General features: G+C 38.0%; 1 protein-coding gene across 4 annotated transcripts in view; it reads right to left on the bottom strand.

Moving 5' to 3' along the window:
- Positions 1–20,307, bottom strand: part of LOC122793621 (membrane-spanning 4-domains subfamily A member 4A-like) — a 562,524-nt gene extending 542,217 nt beyond the window's left edge. Inside the window, exon 1 of one of the 4 annotated variants that reach the window (XM_044061808.1) lies at positions 20,041–20,307. The gene's annotated coding sequence lies outside the window, so the exon portion shown is untranslated. The remainder of the gene's footprint in view (positions 1–20,040) is intronic. The other 3 variants (XM_044061810.1, XM_044061807.1, XM_044061809.1) reach the window with 3 other exon arrangements.
- Between the last annotated feature and the right edge of the window lie 2,709 nt (positions 20,308–23,016).

The following is a 23,016-nucleotide window of genomic DNA, read 5'->3' as shown; positions in this document are numbered from 1 at the left end:
GAACAGGGAAAGACATACATCAAGAGAAAGGGGTTCCACTCAGTCATTTGTCAGGCTGTTTGTAATGCCCAAGGGATCATCCTCAGTTTCTGTGCAGGCAACCTAGGTAGTTATCACAACTCACACATATGGCATATATCATGGCTTTACACAAGTTTTGCCAAGGGTAATGTCCCACAAGGCCATCTAATGGGTGATGCAGGTTATGCACTGAAACCATGGTCCATGACACCCATCAGAAATGCCCACACACCCACAAAAGAAGGAGACAACAATGCCCACACTCAAACAGGAAACATCATAGACTATGTGTTTGGCATGCTGAAGTCATGTATCCACTGTCTAGGTACCTGGGGGGTGTCCTGCAGTATTACTAAGTACATGTACAGAAATTCTCAGTCTTCAGGAAACAGCTGCAACAGGAAAGCAAGGGACAGGACCACACATTGCTGGACCACTGGCAGGGCTAGCACTTCCCAGACAGACAGACAAGGAATCTGAGGGAGAATCTCCAACTGCAGAGGTAGCTGACATATGTAGGCATGCAAAATATGCCATTGCCCTGGCTAAGAGGCAAAGAATAAGCACATAAACTCACCACCTAAGACTCAAAGGTCAGCACGCACCCAGCAATGAACAGGCAAATTATTGCACAAATATTCACCAGAAAGGAATACATATAACAACCTAAGCACATACAAATATTAAAAGTAATGCCATCCAATGTCCACAGTTTTTTTTACCTATGTAATATCTGTGTACAGATTGCATGAGACAGAGACAGCCCCAAAGCATAAGACTCCTACCTGCAATAATCTCAACGTAACCTGTAGTACATAAAGAAATATGTAAAAAGATAAACAACCTGAATACTGTTGATCTAGCACCTATACACTCTGCACATCACACATATATGCAACTCTAAGTCAAATAGAAATGAGCAAGGCCTATGACCCAGTCATCATCACTCTCACCAGGTTGGGGGTTAACAATAAGACCTGGGCGTTTCAGAAGTCTTGACTTTTTCTTGGATTTTCTGCTTTGTCTTTAACTTTGTTTACCACAGTTTTTTATTTGGCTTTTGGTTGCTGCAGTATAGCAGCAGTGAAATTTCAAAATTGCATACATCCCAAAAATTATTTCTATTGCATGCTGAAATATATTCCAAATATGAACATGTAAGCAGTATGTAGAGGACAAACATAACTTATGAAATTTGCAGTGAGTTGTAGAACAATGTCCTGCAAGTAGCTAGTAGTAATGCTCTGTCTGTATCCAATCAGACTCCCCCTCCTTATACTCCCATAGCTACACCATTACCTTCCTATAGTGAAGAGTCAGCCCTCTGAGCACTGTGAAGATGCAAATGAGATGTGAAATCACTAGCATTCCTGAATACCAAAATATCACTTAGTGTAGGGGATGACAACATGGTGTAGGTGGCTAGATGATTGCATGCACAGAGCCTATGACTGCAGGGAGGAACAATAAAAAATGTTAGCTGTTAATGGCTTGCAGATAATTCAGATTTCTCTGACAACAACAAGTAATACTGAAGTGACTGTACTCTCTTAAGTGTTTGTATCATGCAGAGTACACTTACAATAAAAAGGTGTAAGCACTTTGAGGGCTATCAGAACAACTTTAACAGCATTGACATCCTTGTAGTAAGAGAACAGTCCACCCTCTGCTTAAAATCTGTCTGAAATGCTAATCAGCTATATTACATATTGAAACAAAGATGTAAATAAATGGCCATGACATTACATTTATGTAGTTAACATAAGAGGAGGAGAAGGTGTTCACAAAATAAAGAGAAAAATTATCTGTCAGTGTTCACAACATGACATAAAAATGGTGAGGACCATTATTACTGTAAAATATTGGTCAATATGACATTGAACTAGACAATTTAAGCAAATGAGAAGGTAATATTTTCTAGTCCTGTGTTCGTGGCAAAGAGGGGTAGAAAACACAACTGACTGTGTATTGTTATTGCAGTGAGTTAAAGGTTCAAGTCCAGATAGTGTGGAGTGGAGTGTCTGACAGAGTTAATGCATATTTTCTGAGCATATGATCAGGTTGTACCACACACAGACCTACGAAACTTCACAATCCTGCCTTTTCATATTTATTACCCTATATGCATTATTACAAACAATTGACTGTTTTTTTTTTGTTCCTCATTTACATGCATTTTGGCAGAGAGCACTGTTGACTGGTAGCATTTTGAGGCAGTGAACGAGAGTCCACTGCCCAAGGTACAAAGTGAGAGATGTAACTGGTCTTGCCATCAGTATTGCACTACACATTCACATAGGTGTGCTTTGCTAGATGACTCTTAACAGCAGTAAGACATCACTGTTGTGTAGAATATAAATTATGGCATATGCAATTAGTGCAATCATGCTTGGCACCATTGCACTATACTTCTAATGAGTGAGTGAAGTGCACATTTTGTATACCTGTTTCTGTGGCTGAGGCTGTAAATGCAGTGACTTTGGCTCCTTTATACATTTTTTTCTGGGCTTCATATCTATACATTGTGAAGGGACCGTGGAATTATTACTCCAGATGTAGGAATCACTGTTATCATATCTTGCTTTTTATTACTGTCTCTGCCTTGTGTACTTGATCACTGCTGAGTCATGTGCAATCAAGCTTACCTCCTTAAGGAGAAAAATGAATATTATTTGGGCAGTTTTCTGTAGCGCAAACAGGCTTAGCAGCGATGTGCGGACGTCAGCACTCTAGACAAAAACTTTATGGAGAAACTCTGTTTACCAAGCTTTCTCTGTGGCACAAGGTAAGTGTAGTGTCTTTAGAAATATCATACAGCTGATCTAAGGTTCAAATCCTGATAACACTTTTTATTTTAAATAGGGTGTCAGAATACAATTCCTAACAATACATTGACTGAGAAGATAACACTACATACAAATGGCTATCATAATTATGTTTATTGCAAGAAATGTCTCATTAATGCTTGATTGACAAATTTTTCTAAGCAGCATATCTCATAAACAATTTAATTATGAAACACATGCGTGTGTAATTGTTTAATCTGGATAACTATGATAATGAATTAAAAATGCACTTGCATATCTATGATGGGCAGGATGCTGATGATAAAACCAACTTCTCTCCTCATATAGCCCAACTCTGTGTTCAGGACAGTGTGTGCAGTGACATATGTATGTATCATACCCCCCAACCTGTATTATTCAGCTTATGAAAGTCTATCCATCTTTCAAGCACTTGCAAACAGTAATAATGCTTCTATCATAGAAATGTGTTTCACAGGACATCTTACAGTCATGTACATACAGGCCTACTTGCAGTATAACTCCATCCATACTGAATGCAGTTTGTCTGTAATAAAAAGGGTTGAAAGGGAGTTCTAATGGAGCATAGATAAATAATCACCTTGCTTGAAATGTATGCATTATTTAGTCTTTAGGTTTTATTTCCACACCAATTAATTTTTACAGTGTATAATTATGGAAAGTTATGTGTCAAGTCATTCTATTTAACCTCCAAAACACCAAGGATAACAAGCCAAGCCATTGAGGCTGTGAGTGTTGACCATCTGAAAAATTATCTTCAGGATTACATATGACAAATCTCACTGCTGTTTGATAAAATGCCTTCCACCTTGCTTACAGTTACCTCTTTGTGCTTACTACTGCACAAATGTAGTTGGCATGATTGTGCTTGTTGGTGCAGTAGCTGTTAAATGCAGGATTGAAATTTGAAGGCAATGCATCTTTAGAGTTGCTGCTTGACTAAAGCAGGCATGACTGGTGTGGGAGATGATGGTGCTAAATTTAGAACATGCAGGTGGGGTGTGGTGGAGTCCAGGATTTTTGTGGCACTCCTCGTGAAGTGCTACAGCAGGGAACTACATTTAGTCTCAGTATAAAAGTGAGGTTTGGAATAGAGTAGCCAAGACTGTTTCCAGTGCAACTGGCATCCCATGCACTGGACAGAATTGCTGTCACTACTATAGTGACCTGTAACAGTGCAAGAAGGACCACCTTAGCTGATGGGAGGATGAATTTATGACTGCTAACATCCCACAGTTGTGTAAGTATACTGACCTGTCTGTATTAAATGATACAGAATACAGTACCCAGACAAGACTGTTATTCAACATGTTTTCATGTCTCTTCTTATCTTCCTCTGTGCAGCTGCTGAAGACACTGTAATGAACTGTGAGGCACACCAAGAGAGGTTAACTCACCTCAGAGAGGTACGGGGTACATATGCATCAAGTCTTAATGTATGCCTGATAACTACTGTACTTGTATGCTGTTTGGTAATGCTGTAATAAATACTGCTATTTATGATATCATAGCAATGCAGTTGATTAATGGTACAACAAGAGTAAGAACTTCCTATCATATCTGGACATGGCAAAGGTGCATAGACTGGGTAATCATAACTGCTCACTGTTTAAAATTATATAGGTATGTGATATGCCATGGATCTAATTCTCTCTCTCTTTTTTTTTCTGACTCCACTCCTTCTGTCTCTCTCTTTTTTTATATGTCTAAAAATGTTCTGTTGTCATAAATTTCTTTTTACAAAACCTGACATGCAGCACAGGGAGGTAGACCAGCCACTGCAGATCAGCCTGCCATCCCTTCACAGGTTTTAGCACCAACACCAAGCACTTTGGGGTCTCAAGCTGTCAGCACTGCCTCCACAACACCTAGCCTAAATGCCCCATCTGCATCTGGTAACTCTGCCCCGGCAGCTGGTGCACTGCTATCCTATGTGAATAGTATTAGTGAAGGTGGGGATTTTGTCACCCACCAAGAGCTGACGGGAAGGGGAGGGTATTATGGAAAGGAGCCTAAGTGCTTGAATTAGCTGTGTCAAAAAAGTGCTTTATCACATTGCAAGTACTGACAAAGGAAACTGAAACAGGAGACAGTGATGACAGTTCTGAGGGTCAGGACTAGATTTTTATTATTCTCAGGTTTGATGTGGGTGCAACTCCGATGCCCCTTACCTCTCCCCAATCATGGTGTTTCCCAGACTTCTGTTTCCATCATCATCCTTGTCTGTTGAGTTTGTCCTGTATGTATGTACCTGCTTCCTCAACTAACCTTCCTACCCAACCTTCACATTCCTAAGCAGCTTCCACAACATTCCTCTCTCTTTGAGAAAAAAGAAAGTAAAAATGGGCATCTGTCCCACAAAAAAAATATATATATAATGACCCATGCATAGCTCTCCACTTCACCTATGTATCTTGTTGACACACTTGATTTGGTACATTTGGCTGTACAACATTATTCTGCTGTTATTACCTTCCCTTGGTGTGGTGACAGTCCAAATTCAGCAAATTTTGTCTACACATCTATAATTATGCTGTGAAGACGTGGATAGCTATGTTTTTCTCCCACTACCTTCTGGAACATTCCACTCTTTTCCCCTGTGTCTTCCCCTCTGCCTGCCCTGCCATTTCACCACTTTCCTATCATCTCCATATTGACATGTTTAATCTGGTCAAAAAGTAGAATCACAACCAACACACATAGCCAGAAATGGCCATTAAGAAAGCCTTCACTTTTTAACCTCAGCCTTTGCATGGAGTTTAGCATCATGCACTAATGTTGAGTGAAGGTGAATGGTTGTTCATGTGCTATGGCAAAACCTGGTTAGTTGTTGCCATCACCCACAGTAGTACACTTATCTCAGCATAAAGGTGCTTAAACATGCTGCACTATTGAAATACACAGTAAAAGCAGAATAAAGGCAATAATTTGCAACAGTTATTCAAACAGTTCTTTGACTACTGGATGTAACAAAGTGCAACTTCCTCTGTGGAGCGTTGACATAAATCACTTGTCTGAAGATTGCTTTTGGCTATTGCATTAAGGGTTCAAGTCCAGATGTCTCTCATGTTATTTCTTACTGTGAAGTTATACTTCATATATCTTTAATGACATACATCTTAAATTTTTTTTAAATTAACAAATTTTCATGAACCAATTTTGAATACTATTGCAAAAAAGCATGCACGTAAGAACAAATTATTAACCCACCCTTACTCTACCCATGTCAGCATCAGCTTTTGCCTGTCCTACAACTTCTTCACCACCACAGCCATCACTTGCTGATACACAGCCTGACTGATTAATACTGAGGACACATCAAGAACATGTACATTAAAGACCCATAACAGCACCCTTTCATATATGTCTCTGCATCTGTGCCTATCTCCACCCCGTCCCCTTTGCCCCTTTCTACTGTTGACTATTTGTTAGGCTAATGGATGTAAATGGAATGTTATTGCATTTTCTAACCACCACTGCTTTGCTGGAGAATAAAATATACATCTTCCATTGGCTACAGAGGGTATCACTGTCCCTTCAAAGGTGTGACATTGATATGTGTGAAGTAGAATTTCCTTGGTGGGTATCAGAGATAATGTTCAAGTCTGTAGACAGAATTGTTCTTCTTGACAATGATTTGCATCCAGCATTAGATGAAACTCATATCAACTGCTTTTGTCTTTCCTCTGAATGGGTTACCTATGTATCTCTCTAAGCCCCGTCTGTTTTCTCAGTTGTAGTGCTCAACATATGCATGATGCCTGGCAATGTATGTACAACTGTAGTATGTCATGCTAAATGGCACTTCATGTGTTATCGCATAATGCACTGAGTGTTTGCCTTACACCTTATTGTACACCCATTTCACTTGTGATTTTCTTTGAAGCATGTTTATGTGTAGTAGGCATAAAAATGATTTCAGTAGCTATTACATACACAATTTTGACAAGAAATATATGCATAATAGTAATTTTAGGTTTGCTTAAACTCATGATAAAAAGTTAATATAATAATCACAGTCTCTTTATAAAATCATCTGCATACTGCAGTTAAACCCTGCTTTTACATTTAGCGCAGAGAGTTTCCACCTTGGGCCAAAGAGTAAACTAGGTTAACAAGTGGATTTTCTCTACCAAGTACTGTCCAGAGTGCTGACAGCCATGCATCGCTGCTAAGCCTGTTTGCACTGTAGAAGGCAAACCAAATGTAGTGTTCCACTGCTTCCTTTAGCAGAGAACTGAATTTGCACACAATGTACTTTCATGCAAAATGGGGAAGACAAGCAGAACATTTCATATTTGAAATGAGCTTTAGAATTAACATGGAAAGCTATAATAAAACATGCAGAGCACTACTGAACACCACTAAACACTGATACTTCACAGTCCCATTTCAACATATCAAAGTATCATCACACGCATTAACACTTTGCCGACCTTTGTGCAAATACGTTTCTCAGCACTGCACTTTCAGTAGTTATTTGGATAGGTATTGTTACTGGATGATATTACTTCATTACATGGAAACTGTGTAAGGTACTCGTGAAATGCAGTGAACCGTGTGGTTAATTGAGCACTTCATTTGGTGCAGTTGGCTCTGCACTGCAGCACTAACACTTACAAATGATGTACAACCACACATGGCCTTGTACAGAAACCATCGTGTTTTATCCCTCCTGCATTGCAACATAGTTTCATAGTTTCATAGTTTAGTACTAGGCTATCTGCCCTGGGGCATTTGTAAGCCTAGCCATAGTGATGTGGCTTTTGCCACCCCAAATAATGCACAGAATAGATTTAGAATATTGTGCCTCTGTCTAGTAGTGACACAGTGAAGGTCCCCTTATATAATAGAATTAGTTTACTGTGCCCCTGTCTAGTAGTGACACAGATGTGACCCCTGGGGTAAATTTACGATCTCCCATCCACTCATTAAGATTTCTCTTGAAGAGAGTCAGTGAGGGGCTCTGCCTAACATGAACTGGGACCTTGTTCCAGAGCATGGGAAGCCTCTGGGTTATGAATCTATCCCTCCAGCATGTCCTATTCATTATTGTGCCGAGGTTTAAGTCTTTAGCTCTCGTGGTCCTGATTGATTTGGATTTTTTGAGGTGGAGCATGTCCATCAGTTCCTGATTGGACATGGCCTTGTACGTCAGGCAGAGATCACCTCTGAGCAGGTGGTATGCTACTGAATAGAGCTGGAGTTTCTTTAGTCTGGCAGAATAAGACATATGTTGGAGACCCTTGATTCTCTTGGTGAGGTACTTTTGTGGTCTCTCCAGCTGTTGCAAATGTCGGGTGAGGTACATACCAAATGGGGCATTGTACTCAATCATGGGTCTGATGAGGGAGGAGTATAGGGTACAATGACATCCTTGGATCTGGATGTGAATCCCTTCATGATAAGGTGTGCAAGGTAGAATGTTTTTCTAACCACTTTGGCAACGTGGGTGTCAAATGAGAGGTCGCTGTCGACTTGGGTCCCTAGGTCTCTGATTACTTTTTCCATACTCAGTGGGTTGCTGTCTATGTGATAATTTGTGGGTACTTTGTTTTTCCCAAAGGGGATGACTATACATTTTTTGGCATTTAGTTTAAGGCCATGACTCCGGCACCAGTTGTCCGTTTCTGTGAGGCCTTTTTGTAGGATGTATGTTTCCGCTGGTGTACTGACTATGGCGCCTAGTTTGCAGTCATCTGCAAACTTTGTCAGCCACAACCCTCCCATGTTTGCTTTAACATCTGAGAAATAAATGCCAAACAAGAGGGGTCCCAGGACAGATCCCTGTGGGACACCACTTGTGACTGGCTTTGAGTCTGACATTGCTCCAGCGATTTTAACTTTATGGGTTCTGTCCTTTAGCCAGTTTGCAACCCATCTAGTGACATAAGGGTTTACGTTTAAGCTGTTGAGCTTATCTATGATGCCTGAGTGGGGTATTGTGTCGAAGGCCTTAGCCAAGTCCAGGTAGGCTGTATGGACTGCTTTGCCCTCATCAATGGCTCTAGTGACTGTTTCGAAAAAGTCAACCAGGTTCAAAAGGCAGGATCTGCCCTTTACAAAGCCGAACTGGGTGGGGTCAAGTGTCTGTAAGTCCCCAATGTCTCTGTTTATGAGTTCCTGTACTGACAGGCCACATTGCCCATGCATGAGCACATTCTATAGCTAATATCAGTATAATTCATTTTTGTTTTCATACCATCATCATAACCTGATGACCCATGAATGATTCATTCTCCATCCTATGTTTCACAAGTGTGTGCATCTCATATACACATGTAGGTACATGTCACTCTCCGTTCTGCAGTACACATTAATGACACCATAGCTGATATAAGTCAGAAGTATGTATGCATTATTGAGCATAGCACTGACCTTACTCTATCATATCAACAAATATGGGTTTACACAAAACCTTCAAAATCACAATATTATCTCTGACACAGAGTGAGATGCTAATCCTAGCTAGACTATATTGTGAGACTGTAAAGTCAGATTTCTGCAGGGACACTTCCATTAAGTGCTGTGTCTCCTAGAATACATAGCTAGATAGGTTGGGATTCTAATTGCACAGTAGTTAAACTGTGTGTATGGAGTTGTGTACATATGATTTTAACTACTGCTGGCCATGTTAAAATAGTACAATGACACAAAAAATAAATAAAACAATATAAAACACCACAAAAAACAGCGATCCCAAATATGTAGAAAACAAATTTGTTGCACTTAGCGCCTTGGCTCAACAGCATTCAAAGAGTAAAAAAGCATTTCCAAAACACAACTTAAATATGCATAAAATTAAAACATCACATCCACTGCTAATTAAATGACATATTTCCATTCACATTCTTTATTTAACCCTGGAGGTTCCAAAGTGTTAAACTTCAGAATATACCAAGTCTCTTTCCTTTGGAGCTTGTTATTTAAAGTTACATTTTCACCCAAAGAGACTTCTACTTTTTCCAAGATACATCCACAGATATGTTCTAAATTTGAATTATGAAAGTCAAAAAAATGATTGCCCAAAAGGCTATCCATCTTAACATTTTTAATATCTCTCAGATGTTCTTGGAATCGTACTTTAAAACTTCTACTAGTTTCCCCAATGTAATATTTATTACAATCACATCTCAGGGCATATATAACTCCTTGCGTATTATGATCAAAGTTATTTCTAACAACAAAAGATTGTCCATTAATGCACCTAAAACTCTGGACTATTTTCTTACATATAGAACACTTATTACAGGGTATTGTACCCATATGTGGTACCACTGCTGTATTTAATTCCATATTAGGAAGCTCAAAATGATTATGCACTAGCATATCCCCCACGTTTCTGCCCCTTTTATATGAAACCTGAAGTGTTTTAGGTAGTAGAAAATTCAAATGTCTATCATTAAATAACAATGGCCAAAATGTCTCACCGTATCCTCAAGTTTATCACTAATAATATTAAAAGTAGCAACAAAATAAATTTCTCTGAAATCTTGTCCATTACTAATTCCATCTAATCTGTTATTTAATATACTGTCATAATTATTATAATAATCATCACTATTAATGGGTATATTGTTGTCCCCAATTGTGTAACCAACCCTCTCAATTTTATAACCTTTGTTCTGGCTTGCAGGACTATCTATATTCCTATCATAACCCCTAGATAGAAACATTTTTTCAGATTCTAAAATTTCATGGTAAAAAATGTCATCCTGACTATGCAATCTATGGATTCACAAAAAATCATTATATGGCAAAACTTTCATAAGATGTGCAGGATGACAGCTGGTACCATACAGGAACTGATTTCTTTGTTCAAATTTTCTATGAAGCCCTGTATTCATTTGGCTAAGTTTTATATCTTAAAAGTTCACTGTTGTACCTAACTGAATGCCATCAAATTGCAATCCCATTTTGTTAATCTGAAGATGTTACATAAAACCATAAGCGGCCTCTACAGGGCCATCACATAAAAAGATGAGATCATCTATAAATCTCAGATAGAACAAAACTTGGGATTTATAAAAATTATGGGAGTATATATAATCAAGTTCAAACTTACCCATAACTAAATTAGTGTACATGGGGGCAAAGGCCGCCCCATGGCAGTTCCCTGTAGTTGATGAAATACTTTCCCATTAAAAACAAAAAAGTTGCTTTTTAGGCAAAATGCCACCAAATCAATCACAAAATGTGTCATAGGGGAATCACCTAAAAATTAGAAAAGTGTTTGAAGACCCACATCATGCCTGATATTTGTGTATAGACTGAAGAAAAAAGAAAAAATGCAACAACTGTTCTTGGTGACTGCAGGAAATATGCACAGGCACTAACTGGATAAACTGTAATTCCACTTTAATCAGTTCATGAAATACACATGGGTTGAGTGCTTTCATCTACATACTGGTAGACTTTTTCAGAACAATCTTACTATAGCTAAAAACAGTTTATATAGCCCCAAGCATCCTATCCATTTTCACAATTAATTAACACTTAATTACATGAATATTTATTTAAAGTGCCCTGTGCTTATAACTGACGAGTTAGCCATTATTGTTAAATCCTTTAAGCATTCCGTTTTTTTACTTTTTACTTTTCTAATTATGTTTTCTCTTTTTTATTTTTGTTTGTAACTTGTTTGTTACTATTATATATTTTATAAGATGATCAGTTGTTTAGTGAGTTAACATATGTTATACATTGGCTTGAAAGATGAAGAAATGTTTTTATACAATCAGGTGTGTATCGAGGTTACAATTTTCATTAATCCATCATTGTGATTGGCTTATTAGCCACTTGTGGATGTAGTGTTTTTATATAAAAATAGAGCTGTGTTAAGTGAATTATGTCTGATGAAGGCTGGGCATTTGCTTAGCTGAAAGCGCTTACTTTAAATAAAATAGTCCATGCCATTTTTGTCCAGCTTGTTTCTGCTTTCCTGTTGTTTTTTATTAAGTTTTAATAAGTTTTCGTGTCTGCTTTGTGTATAGACTCTTAACATCCATGCACAGCCAGAACATAGAACTAGTCCATTCAAAACCCTGTATCTTAAACAAAAAATCTTGACTATCTCTAACATCGGAGGGTAGTTTCACAACAATTTTTTTTTAAATATTCATGTAGAAAGGTACTAATAGCTTTTAAAAAATACCTTTCACCAGAGACAATGGGTCTCCCAGTTAAATTACTTAAGCCTTTGTGTGTCTTGGGTAAGAAATAGAAGACAGCAATACTGCTATCCTCTATGCTAAATTTTTTACTTATATCATGAGAAGAAAAATAACCCAAGTCATGGCCTTTATCTAATAATGACAAATATTCATCAATAGCCTGAAAATAGCACTCGATACCACATTTCTCATAAACATTATTATCATTTAAGTGCATATAACACATATTAAGATATTGTTTAAAATTCAAAATCACAATTTGATTGCCCTTGTCAGAAGGTTTTACAACAAAATTTCTATTATTACAAAAATCACAAAAATCTATCCACTGTTGTCTACTTAAATTATAACTAACATTCATCTTGTTGCTCATAAGTGCATTATAATGCTTTTACACCTCAAAGCCTATGGCAGATATATAACCTTGTATAAAATTATTTGTATAAGGAGGAATAAAACAACTTTTGACTTTGATTGCAGTATTATTTAAATTAGTATATGCATTAGCAACACCATCATCAGTATTTTCCAACATGGACACACATGAGTAAAAAGAATCTTCAGAAACACTATCAAAATGTGCATAATCTACATCACCATTATTTTTGCTATAAAATTCAACCAAATGCAATTTTCTTCCTAATAGGAAGATTTCACTTTTTAATATATGAAATCTGGGTAAAGAAGTGGGTATGAATTTTAATCCCAAACATAAAACTGACTGTACAATGTTAGAAATAACACTACCACATAAATTTAGTAAAAAGGCATCATACTGTACATCACATTAATACCTTTTTCTTTTATTAAATTGCCCCTTAAATTTACCATCAGTCTTTTCCTGTTGTCCCCAGTCACTGCGATATCATTTTCCATGACAATTAGTCATGGAGTCCTGATTAGCTTGCTGGTTGTCATTGTGAAAAGTATGGTTAAAATCCATGGGATTACCCGCTGTTGGCAATGCTGGAAAATGTTCTCCTTTGTCAGTGACATCTTGTTCAGCCCCCTCCGAAGGAGCAAATGAAACTGTAGAAGAGGCAGAACTAGTATTTAAACTGTCCCTTTGCCTGTTTGCATTTGTAGATGATGAGCGCTTATTATTATGTTTAAACAAAAAAGCTTGGTCCTTTTTGTAGTCTTTCATGTCTCTGGTTATTTTATAACTTTTGCGATCAACAAGCTCTCGTTCCATTTTGGTGAGCACTGTATTGATATCTTTAAGCATATCATCTAATTTAGAAGATGAATCAAAATGTTGCAATTCATTACTCACCGCTACAATTTCCTCTTTCAAACGTTGTTGTTTAAGGTTGTCACGTTCCATTAATATTCGAATCCACTCAATGGAACAAGTATGCGCAGCTGTGATCCACATTTTCCGGAAAGTAGTCAAACAGTAGTCAAACTGTGTGTATGGAGTTGTGTACATATGACTTTAACTACTGCTGGCAATGTTAAAATAGTAGCCTAGTGTTATTTTTACATTGCAGGGTGTGTCCACATCAATATCACACACTTCTTCCAGCATCATTGTCTTAGCAACACAATGCTGATGTCATCCTCTATAAAGTGCACTCTCATACTCTATAAGTCAGACTTCTTCAGTAGTACTTGTGTTATACAGTGTGCCTTCTATGTTACATAACTAGACAAGTAGGGTGTTCTAATCTCACAACAATCAACTTGTATGTGTGATGGCAGGTCCATTGCCTCACTGGAGGATTACATCAGCAGGTATGCTCATTTGACTCCAACGTATGAGAAACATTTACATGGGGAGATCAAATTTACTTCCCATTTTCACTGTAACCACAATAGCATACTGTTTGCAACACACTAATGAGGCAATCATTTCAATAAAGGGCAGACTTCTCCTGTGACACATGTTTATAATACATTATGTCATTTGATAGGCAGGGTGTTTAAATACAGCAGTGAGAGAGAGTGTGTGTGTGTGTGTGTGTGTGTGTGTGTGTGTGTGTGTGTGTGTGTGTGTGTGTGTGTGTGTGTGTGTGTGTGTGTGTGTGTGTGTGTGTGTGTGTGTGTGTGTGTGTGTGTGTGTGTGTGTGTGTGTGTGTGTGTAAATAAATGGATGCCAGAGTGGAATACACCTCTTAGTTTTACAATATTTAGAATTTAACATAGCTGTAGACGTCATTTTTGCATACACATCTCCTTTGCATGACACAGCTAATGTCATCCTTTCAAAGATCCAGTATGGCTCATATGCACTCATATTTCTCATGTGATGTGTGTACATAATGCACTTGTGTGTAGGTTAAGTACACAGGTAGGGAGTCTGAATACAGGAATGATTATCATCTTTTTTTCCTCTTACCGTGCAGAGCAGGCTGTAAATACATATATGAGGTATAGCTGTACAGTGTGCTATACAATCACCTTTTAGCAGAAACATGAAGGTAATGCACAAAGGTGATGTCATCCATTGAAATATGCAATGTCACAATCGTCAAATAAATCTATAGTTGTCCTAGTGTTACAGCAAACCTTCATTTGCTTGTGATATTAAATATAGCGTTAAAATTTCAGTGTCACTGCTTACAGTCAATGCACAAGATAACAGAGTTATCACCCACATGTACTATGTTCATGTGTAAATGTTGTTTCCTGTTACAAGAGTTTATTCTACATTTCCTTTGCAAAGGCTGTATCAATGACTGATGCTATCATTCCATCACAGATGTAACAAAACACCTCCTGAGGACTGAGGACATAAGATGTTATAATGTATGTTGCTCCCTAAGCATGTGTTCCAATAAGGGATTATATCCACATTGGACATAACTGTTGTTTAACACTCACAGTGACAAAGGCAGTGAGCTATAGGTGTGTTTGGGTATACTTAACATCAAACAATGCTGTCTAACATACAGCAAGATTCATTCTAAGTAATTACAGGGAAACATATTGTTAATGATATAATGGTGAGATTGCTATCTTGGCATATGCATTGAACACTGTGATGTGCATGAGTGTGCTCCAGTTCTCGGGTGATATTTGTACTGACATACAGGGAAGCCGTCCTTGAATATGGAATGTTGATGCAGGACTGATCACATTTATGTGCAAATGAACATACTCATTTAATTGCTATCAGTCTGACTTGCTGATATGACATTCATTATTTGGTATCTTTTCTTAATTCACACATTAATTTCATTTGTTTGTCACAGCACACATTGCTACCACCTGTGGCACATGCTGATAATACACAGCTCTGAGGAATACACTGTATAATGGGGTCGGATTTGCATCTATTGTTATCTGTTGGCACAATAACTGTGTCAGGCAGGGGTGCATTATGCAAGGGTATTAAGTATGTCACACTCTGCTCCCACATTTGTAACACCACACACAGCTAAATATAGGATGTGTAACTATTATAATATCGAGGTGCATAATTCCCTTCAAGGGTAATCCTCCTCATACATATGTTAGGCCACTTTGGTGTACAACGTTAATACACAGGTCAGTGCTAACATTGATGGCATGGGTTAAATTCTTGCAAAAGGTGATTGTGTTTTCTGAGACATTCTTATTACCTACATTTTATATGGACATAATGCATGTTGTGCAGATATTCCATTATGTACTGTCTTTGCAAACTGTCATCTTAACTCAGCATGTCAATGACATTCATATGTCATGTCTTTCCCCTCTGTTACAATGTGATTTTATGTGTAACTGTCACATCCTATAATATCACGTCTGTTTTTATTTACCTGCATTCGCTCAGGAATTATAGCCACTATTATTTATTCTAACATATGTATTGCAAAATTGTATTACTAGCAAGTTGTTTTTGTGACATAAGTACCTTCGCATCAATTATCATACTAATCTTGGAACATTTCCCCTCCCCTCTGACATCTTTCTATGTACATCTCTTTGATTTCTGTGCACATTTGTCCTCAGTACACTTTTCCTGTTTGGTACAGTGTGCATTATTTTCCCTCTGTAGCTTTTCATGCTGTCTGCATGAGCATGCGTAACAGGTTTGCCCATAGACAAGACTGTTTACTGTGTGTGGTGTGTGTGTGCTTGTGCTGCTCAGCATGTTTTCCTGGTCACCAGCACTGTTGCTGGCCATGGAAACGTGCTTATATTCATGTTAGTGTAATAAGCAGCATGCGTATGCAATTAGCGCTGCTGTTCATCATGCTACATGATTGTTAATGAATCCCAGTGTATATGTACAATAATATTTCCTATAAACTCATCTTCATATAAGAGCAATATAGATCATTTATTACCAGTTTGTAGAGGTGAAATACAACAGTTTCAAAAGTTTTATATACAAATGTGTGATCCTTCTTTTCTTTTAAAATGTAGCTATCATCTGAATCATAAAAGTGTTAAATTATTTAGTTCTGACTTTATCAGTAAATTCTCTTTGCTAGGCATATCTAAGCTATAAAAAGATGAAGATGTCATCCTCCTGTACTTTTAGAAAGCTTTCACACTCACAGCATATTTGCAAGGTAAAGCCTGATTTTCAGGAATCTACAATTTAGTTTGATTTGTATCTTTTATAAGACAGGCTGTATGGATCTACAGAAAGCTTACTGGAGTACTTGTGTGAAACTAATGTATCAAGTTTCATTCTTTAAAAATAACTTTGTATAATATCAGTAGCATTGCTAGAGCAGGGTGAAGGAGTGACTGCTCCTTGCTCAAAGTGTTAGGGGACACAACTGGCCAACAGATCCAATCCATAATCCCAATAATAGGTCTATAGTACATATTGGCTTTTAAAAGCAAGTATTGTATTTGTGCTAAAATCTGAGTGCTGTGTAGCACTCCCACGTTGTCTGAACTGTAGCAAGCAGTTTGGTACAATTTAAAAGTAAAAAAAAAATATTTCTTTGTTTCTTCCTTTTTCTTTTATTAGTAAATCCAGAGCACTGTAGAGATCCATTTGTGGTCTAAACAGTAACAATTGTTTGTTACATTGTAGCAAGCAGTTTGTTACAGTTTAAAAGGAAAAAAATCTTTTATTTAACTGATAGTTTTCTACATTTTAAAAGAAAATAATTTTTATACTGAAATGTAAGGAAGGAGGGTTTGAGGTAGAGTGCGGAAACGGGGTCTGCATTTGAAGTGCCCTAGGTAGAAACGGGGTCTGCATTTGAAGTGCCCTAGGTAGAAACGGGGTCTGCATTTGAAGTGCCCTAGGTAGAAACGGGGTCTGCATTTGAGGTGCCCTAGGTACTCAATCCCAGACTTTTTTTTTAACGAATGAATCTTCTTTTTTTTCTTTCTGTTTTTCCATCCATTGAATAGCAGGGCAGGAGGGGGATGCATCTGGCCACCTGGTTGGTGTGGACCTTTTTATTTTTTGCTGCGGTGGGGAGGAATGGATTGAAAATGTTATTGCAGGAAGTCCATTGATTTTCTGCAGTTTTGCAGAAGTCCTTTTTTCCCCTCTGCACTTGAGCTAAGCTACTGGAGTACAAGTCCACAGGACTGGCACAGGGTCCTAGATGAACCAGCTATACCTTTGTACAATATGTTCCAGACAATTTTATAACAGAATCCAACACGTGCCTGAAAAGTTTATTAAGACTGCTAAAAATTTTGGCTCAAATTGTTTAGAGAAAAATATATTAAAAACACTGTTCATCTTCCTTTATCCCTCATACTATAAAGGACCTAGCTAAGGTGGTTTATAATATCACAGTCATTTTATACAACGGAGTTTCTCTGTTGACAAGAAATTGTTGGTTACCAGTGATGTGGTAACCATCCTTGCGGACGCTGCAGTGTTTGCCAACACATTATTACAGATCACACTATCAGAAGCAGTGACAGAGAAGCTTCATTACACAGAAATGCTTCCTGTGTTTCTGATGTTATGCATAAAATACTATTCATTTATGGTCTAACATATATTAGGGGAACGTTTAGTACTATATTCAGGGAGCTAAGCAAATATACAAAGAAAAAGAAATATCCATAACCCATGTATAACACTTTTATGTATCTCAGAATTCTGACTATGTTAACCTAAAAGCTGACATTTTCTTATGCTTCACTAATACAGATAGACTTGAAACTGATACAAGGTCATTTCTGAGTTATAAGGAAGCCTGTGTCACTCAATACTTTGATACCCTCTATCCTAAGGTGTTAAACAATTAATTGAACTGGAAATACTGATTGTTTTTATTTACCGAATAACTCCCTTGTGATTATTAGCTCTCTCTCTCTCTTTTGCTGTCACTATTTAATGCTTTAGTCTCTTTACATGCTTTTATACCTCTTTAACATTCATTGGGTACCTTCCAGTAGCCCAGCGTCAGCCAGAGACATACTATAATAGAAATAGGAGGCAGGGTGCGGGTCAGAAAGAAAACAGGCAATTGGAAGAGCTTGGCAGCCTTCCCTTTGACCTATAGAACTGCAGCTTTAGTGTGATTGGGGAATAACCAGGCCTGCTCACATGACACCATAACACACTGCTCTGTATTGCTGACATGAACAGTGTAGAAATGAGCAAAGCTTTTCTTGCTTCCTGTGTGCTGGTGAAGCTATTCAGCACACTCATTGCATTAACTTTAGATTTACTGAAGGAAAAAAAAAGGATGGCTCCAGCATGATATAGCCAAATTGGTTTGATGCAGCTCTTCCAGTGTTTGATAAGTTATGGTGATGAACACTTTGTGTGTGTTTTTGTTGCATCATGCTTAATACAGAAGTGAGCCCACCTACTGAAAAAAGATATTTGCATTGTTTTAATCTTCAGGCAGAGTTAACAGAACGGAGACATGCACTGCCAGTGAAGTAGACTTTAGGGATACACACATTATCACATTATACTGTGTGCTGTAGAAGTCTTCCCCAGCACATTCTTTTCAGCTGTTAAGGCCGTACCGGGAAAGAAACATATTTAAGAGAGCCCCCAAGATGTTAAAAGGAATGAGGAAATGGCAGTAAGACAACAGGATGAGATTAGTGAGAATGTACATACTAGACAAGAAAAGGGAACTGTGAAGAACAGAATGATACATGCTGTGACTTGATTCAAAATATCAAACAATGGTCCGATTCTCATCTTCAGGTGAGAAGGTGGTGACACACACACAGATGAAAACAGAGGAAGCAGAAGGTATGGATTTAAGTGGCAACTACAGTGGGAAGAACATAGAAATGTGACATCAGGAAAAGTTAATTCCATACAGGATTGCGGAACTCTGGAGTGTGTCACTGGAGCCAGTACATCTACAAGGAAGTCAAAAAGGGGTGTAGCCAGTAATTTGTATTTTTTTACTCAAACCTCATTTTGCTGCCCCTACCCCCCTCCACCTATAATTTAACAAATGTACTTAACCCTCAAAATGTTGCCACTATCCATTTCAGGTACAGAATTCTCAGCTGTTGTTAATTATAATACTATTTTACAAGGTGCATTCCTTTCATGTAAACATGTTTTGTATTGTTCTGCACATCAGACATTTGTTTAGATAGTTCTAAATATTCTGTGTTGTTACTGCTATAAACTTTCCAGAAAGATATTCAAAAAATGGACTCATCTGAGTACACAAAGTATTCCTAGCTACATCCTTGTTTGGGGAGGGGAAGTAAATTGCATAACTTGTGCACTTTAGAGCTGCAAAAGACTTGAAAGTGAAAGTGCCAGGGACAGAAAAAAAAAGGTGAGGCAGTACAGCACCACTGGGCCAGCTAGAACCCCCGTGATAACTCTCTCTATCTCTCTAAATATATATATATATATATATATATATATATATATATATATATATATATATATATATATATATACACACACACATACACACACACACACACATATATAGTGTATTTTCTTGTTGGTATTTATTTATGTCATAGCTGAATTATTGAAACACCTCAGTGCATTGTCAATTAGCTTAAATGGACAAATTAATTAGAACAGCAAAGCTTTAACTCTGTAATTAATTATTGCTTGATGATTTATTATGTATCTCTCAAAAATTAAAAGAAATTATTTAACTTACTGTTCAAGCCCCTTGTGCCTTAAATCCAGTATCGACTTTATTGCTGGTCAGTAGTGCCTGTTCAAGTCTGAATTCCCTAAATGATCTGAAATCTGATGCCGTTTTTTTTCCCAGTTCCTGGTATTTTCAGAGAGTAAGGAGAACAGCGATATGTCTGCATCACATTCAGAGCTGTTGTTCTGCAGCTTGAATAGTCGAACACGTGAAGAGTAGAACAAGGATGACGTTCAGCTTTTCCTGCTCATTTTCCTACTAAAGCAGGAAATGCTGATGTTAAAACAGACACAGGGGAATTTGGACAGTCAGCTGTTTCAATTCTGCAGTAAACTACAGCTTTATGCAGCTGAAAATGGTGAAACTATCTTCTCTAAGAAAAAGGTGTATACATTAGACCCTTCCCCACTCTTAAAAGTCTGACAGGAAGACACATTCACAGAATAGATGTCCTTCATAGTGATTAATGCTGCAGTAGTCTAAGCTATATGGGTTATATTATATATACGGTTTACTGGCCACAAAGAGCAATATAAAGGCAGTTTCTAAACAGAAAAAATGGTTTCAGAATGCTTAAATCACCTTTCAAACTGTCAAACACGAAAGTGTGTTTGTTTAAAAGTACAACAAAGCCACATGACAGTCAATGAAAACACATATTCCTAGCTTAAAACATACATTCTTCAAAAGGAAAGCAAATGTAAGCATCAAAAATAATATGTGGGTGTTTTCCCAAAGGAAACTTATGTGTACATACATGAAGCTGGGAGTCTTCCCTGCACTATCCCTCTGCATTATATACCATGACTCTGAATTACACCCCTCTAGCATACAATGTTTACTGAAGATGCCAAAGGGGTGCAATTCAGAGACATGGTGCATAATACAGAGATATGGTGCTTGAAAAAAAGAGACAGCAAAACTTCCTTTGTCATTCATAAAAATAATAAAATGAGGTTGAAGCACATTGAAACAAAAAAGAATTACATGGTCTACCACCAATATGCGCCTATGCAAATGGATAGTAACATGATTCATAAAGGTTCGCACAGCATCTCAAAGAACGCAGCACTTCATGCTCTAGTACACTGTTGTATGTGGATGAGTCAACAAATAAATGTAAATAAAATGTATGCATTAATACTCTGCCAAGTAATGCTCTACGCAATGAAAGCAACATGTTTTCTGACAGTATATTCCAAATTCAAAATATTTTTTTAAAGAAGCACAGACACATTTCACTGTTTCATAAAGTGCATGGCCCCCAAATATGCTAAAAGCTTCAGGAATGTAGAATGCATCCCAAGAGGGGAGATGTGAGTAACCTGCAATGCAACATTGTAGGACTAAAAGGCTATGGGGGTTGTCTTTGGCATGCACAAGCATACTCTCTACTCACACACGCCTAAAAAAATTGTCACTGTACTTACTCCTCAAGAGTATGCCAATTAATGAAGTATTTGCTAACATGCAATGTGAAGATTACCAGAGGCTGGAAGTAAGTACTTGTGGGATCAGCTCCTTATAAACACATGTAGTTGTTGACAGTAGGCAAGCATCAGGCATGTAGCTGATGTAAACACAACTATCAATATATATGACATTGCATTATCACTATTTAGTGTTTGCTGTGATTAACAATTCAGCCACTGGCTTTGTATACCTTTTCCTTATAGGTTCATAGGTTCATAGGCTGGTACTAGGCTTTCAGCTTTAAGGACTATACAAGCCTAGCCATAACAATTCCCTGGCTATTTCTTCCCACAAAATTTACTTTCCTGGACCCCTGTCTAGCAGGGCAACTGATGTGATCCCCGGGGTAAATTTCCTATCTCCCATCCAGTTGTCAGGTTTTCTTTTGAAGAGGGCCATGGAGGTGCTCTTCTTGACATGTATGGACAGTCTATTCCAGAATATGGGGAGTCTCTGGGTCAGGAACCTATCCCGCCAGCTTGTTGCATGACAAGGTTTAGGTTCCTGGAGCGTGTGGCTCTGATGGATTGGGATTTCTTTAAGTGTAGTATGTCTAACAGCTCTAGGTTTGACATGGCCTTGTATGTTAAGCAGAGATCACCTCTGACATAATCCACATCATATTTTATTACAATAAATCATACACTGACCATCAGGATACAATTCCTTTATTGTTTCCACATCTGTGAGCTCAGTGGCTTTTGAGCAATTGGTCCTTATCTGGAGACAGCTTTTCATATGCTGTTTCAGTGACACAATGTACATCTCCCAGTGTCGGCTGCTTTTCACAATATTAACAAGATCTTTCTTATGAACTGAAATACTTTATGTTCTGCATCCCAGACTTATTCCACCACATGCCTTCCACATACTGTGAACCATGGCCAGGATTCAAAAATAGGCCCAGCTGTAAGTGATAAGGCTGGGGCAAAAAGAAACACATTTTCCACAATGAAGAAAGACCTCATAATGAGCTAATTTACATGTCTCTGAATTGCTTAGTGATTACAGCAAGTGCTATCAGGCCCTTTTCTGCTGCCCGTGCAATAATCACAGCTGGTGGCACAGGCATTATGCTAACACAAGCACCACCCTTTATTCATTCTCCCACACAAATACACACATCCAATCACAGATGCACAGACAAACAGACACCCCCCCCACACACACCCCACACACACATAAACACATGTGCGCGAGCGCGCGCGCGCACACACACACACACACGCACACACACACACACACACACACACACACACACACACACACACACACACACACACACACACACACACACACACACACACACACACACACACACACACACACACACACACACACACACACTCTATGAATGTTCTTCATTTGTCACTACCCCTCATAAAGCACAAATGATTACAGTTGTTCAACAATGACAGAGTTTCATTCTTTTAGGTTCATAGGTTCATAGGTTCGTACTAGGCTATCTGCCCTAGGGCATTTATAAGCCTAGCCAGAGTGTGTGTGGCT

The sequence above is a fragment of the Protopterus annectens genome, chromosome 2.part0 (genome assembly GCF_019279795.1).
Source record: "Protopterus annectens isolate FY-2018-M chromosome 2.part0, PAN1.0, whole genome shotgun sequence".
Classification (NCBI taxonomy): Eukaryota; Metazoa; Chordata; order Ceratodontiformes; family Protopteridae; genus Protopterus; species Protopterus annectens.
Note: the sequence above shows the minus strand (reverse complement) of the source record. Positions and strands in the feature narration are given on the sequence as shown.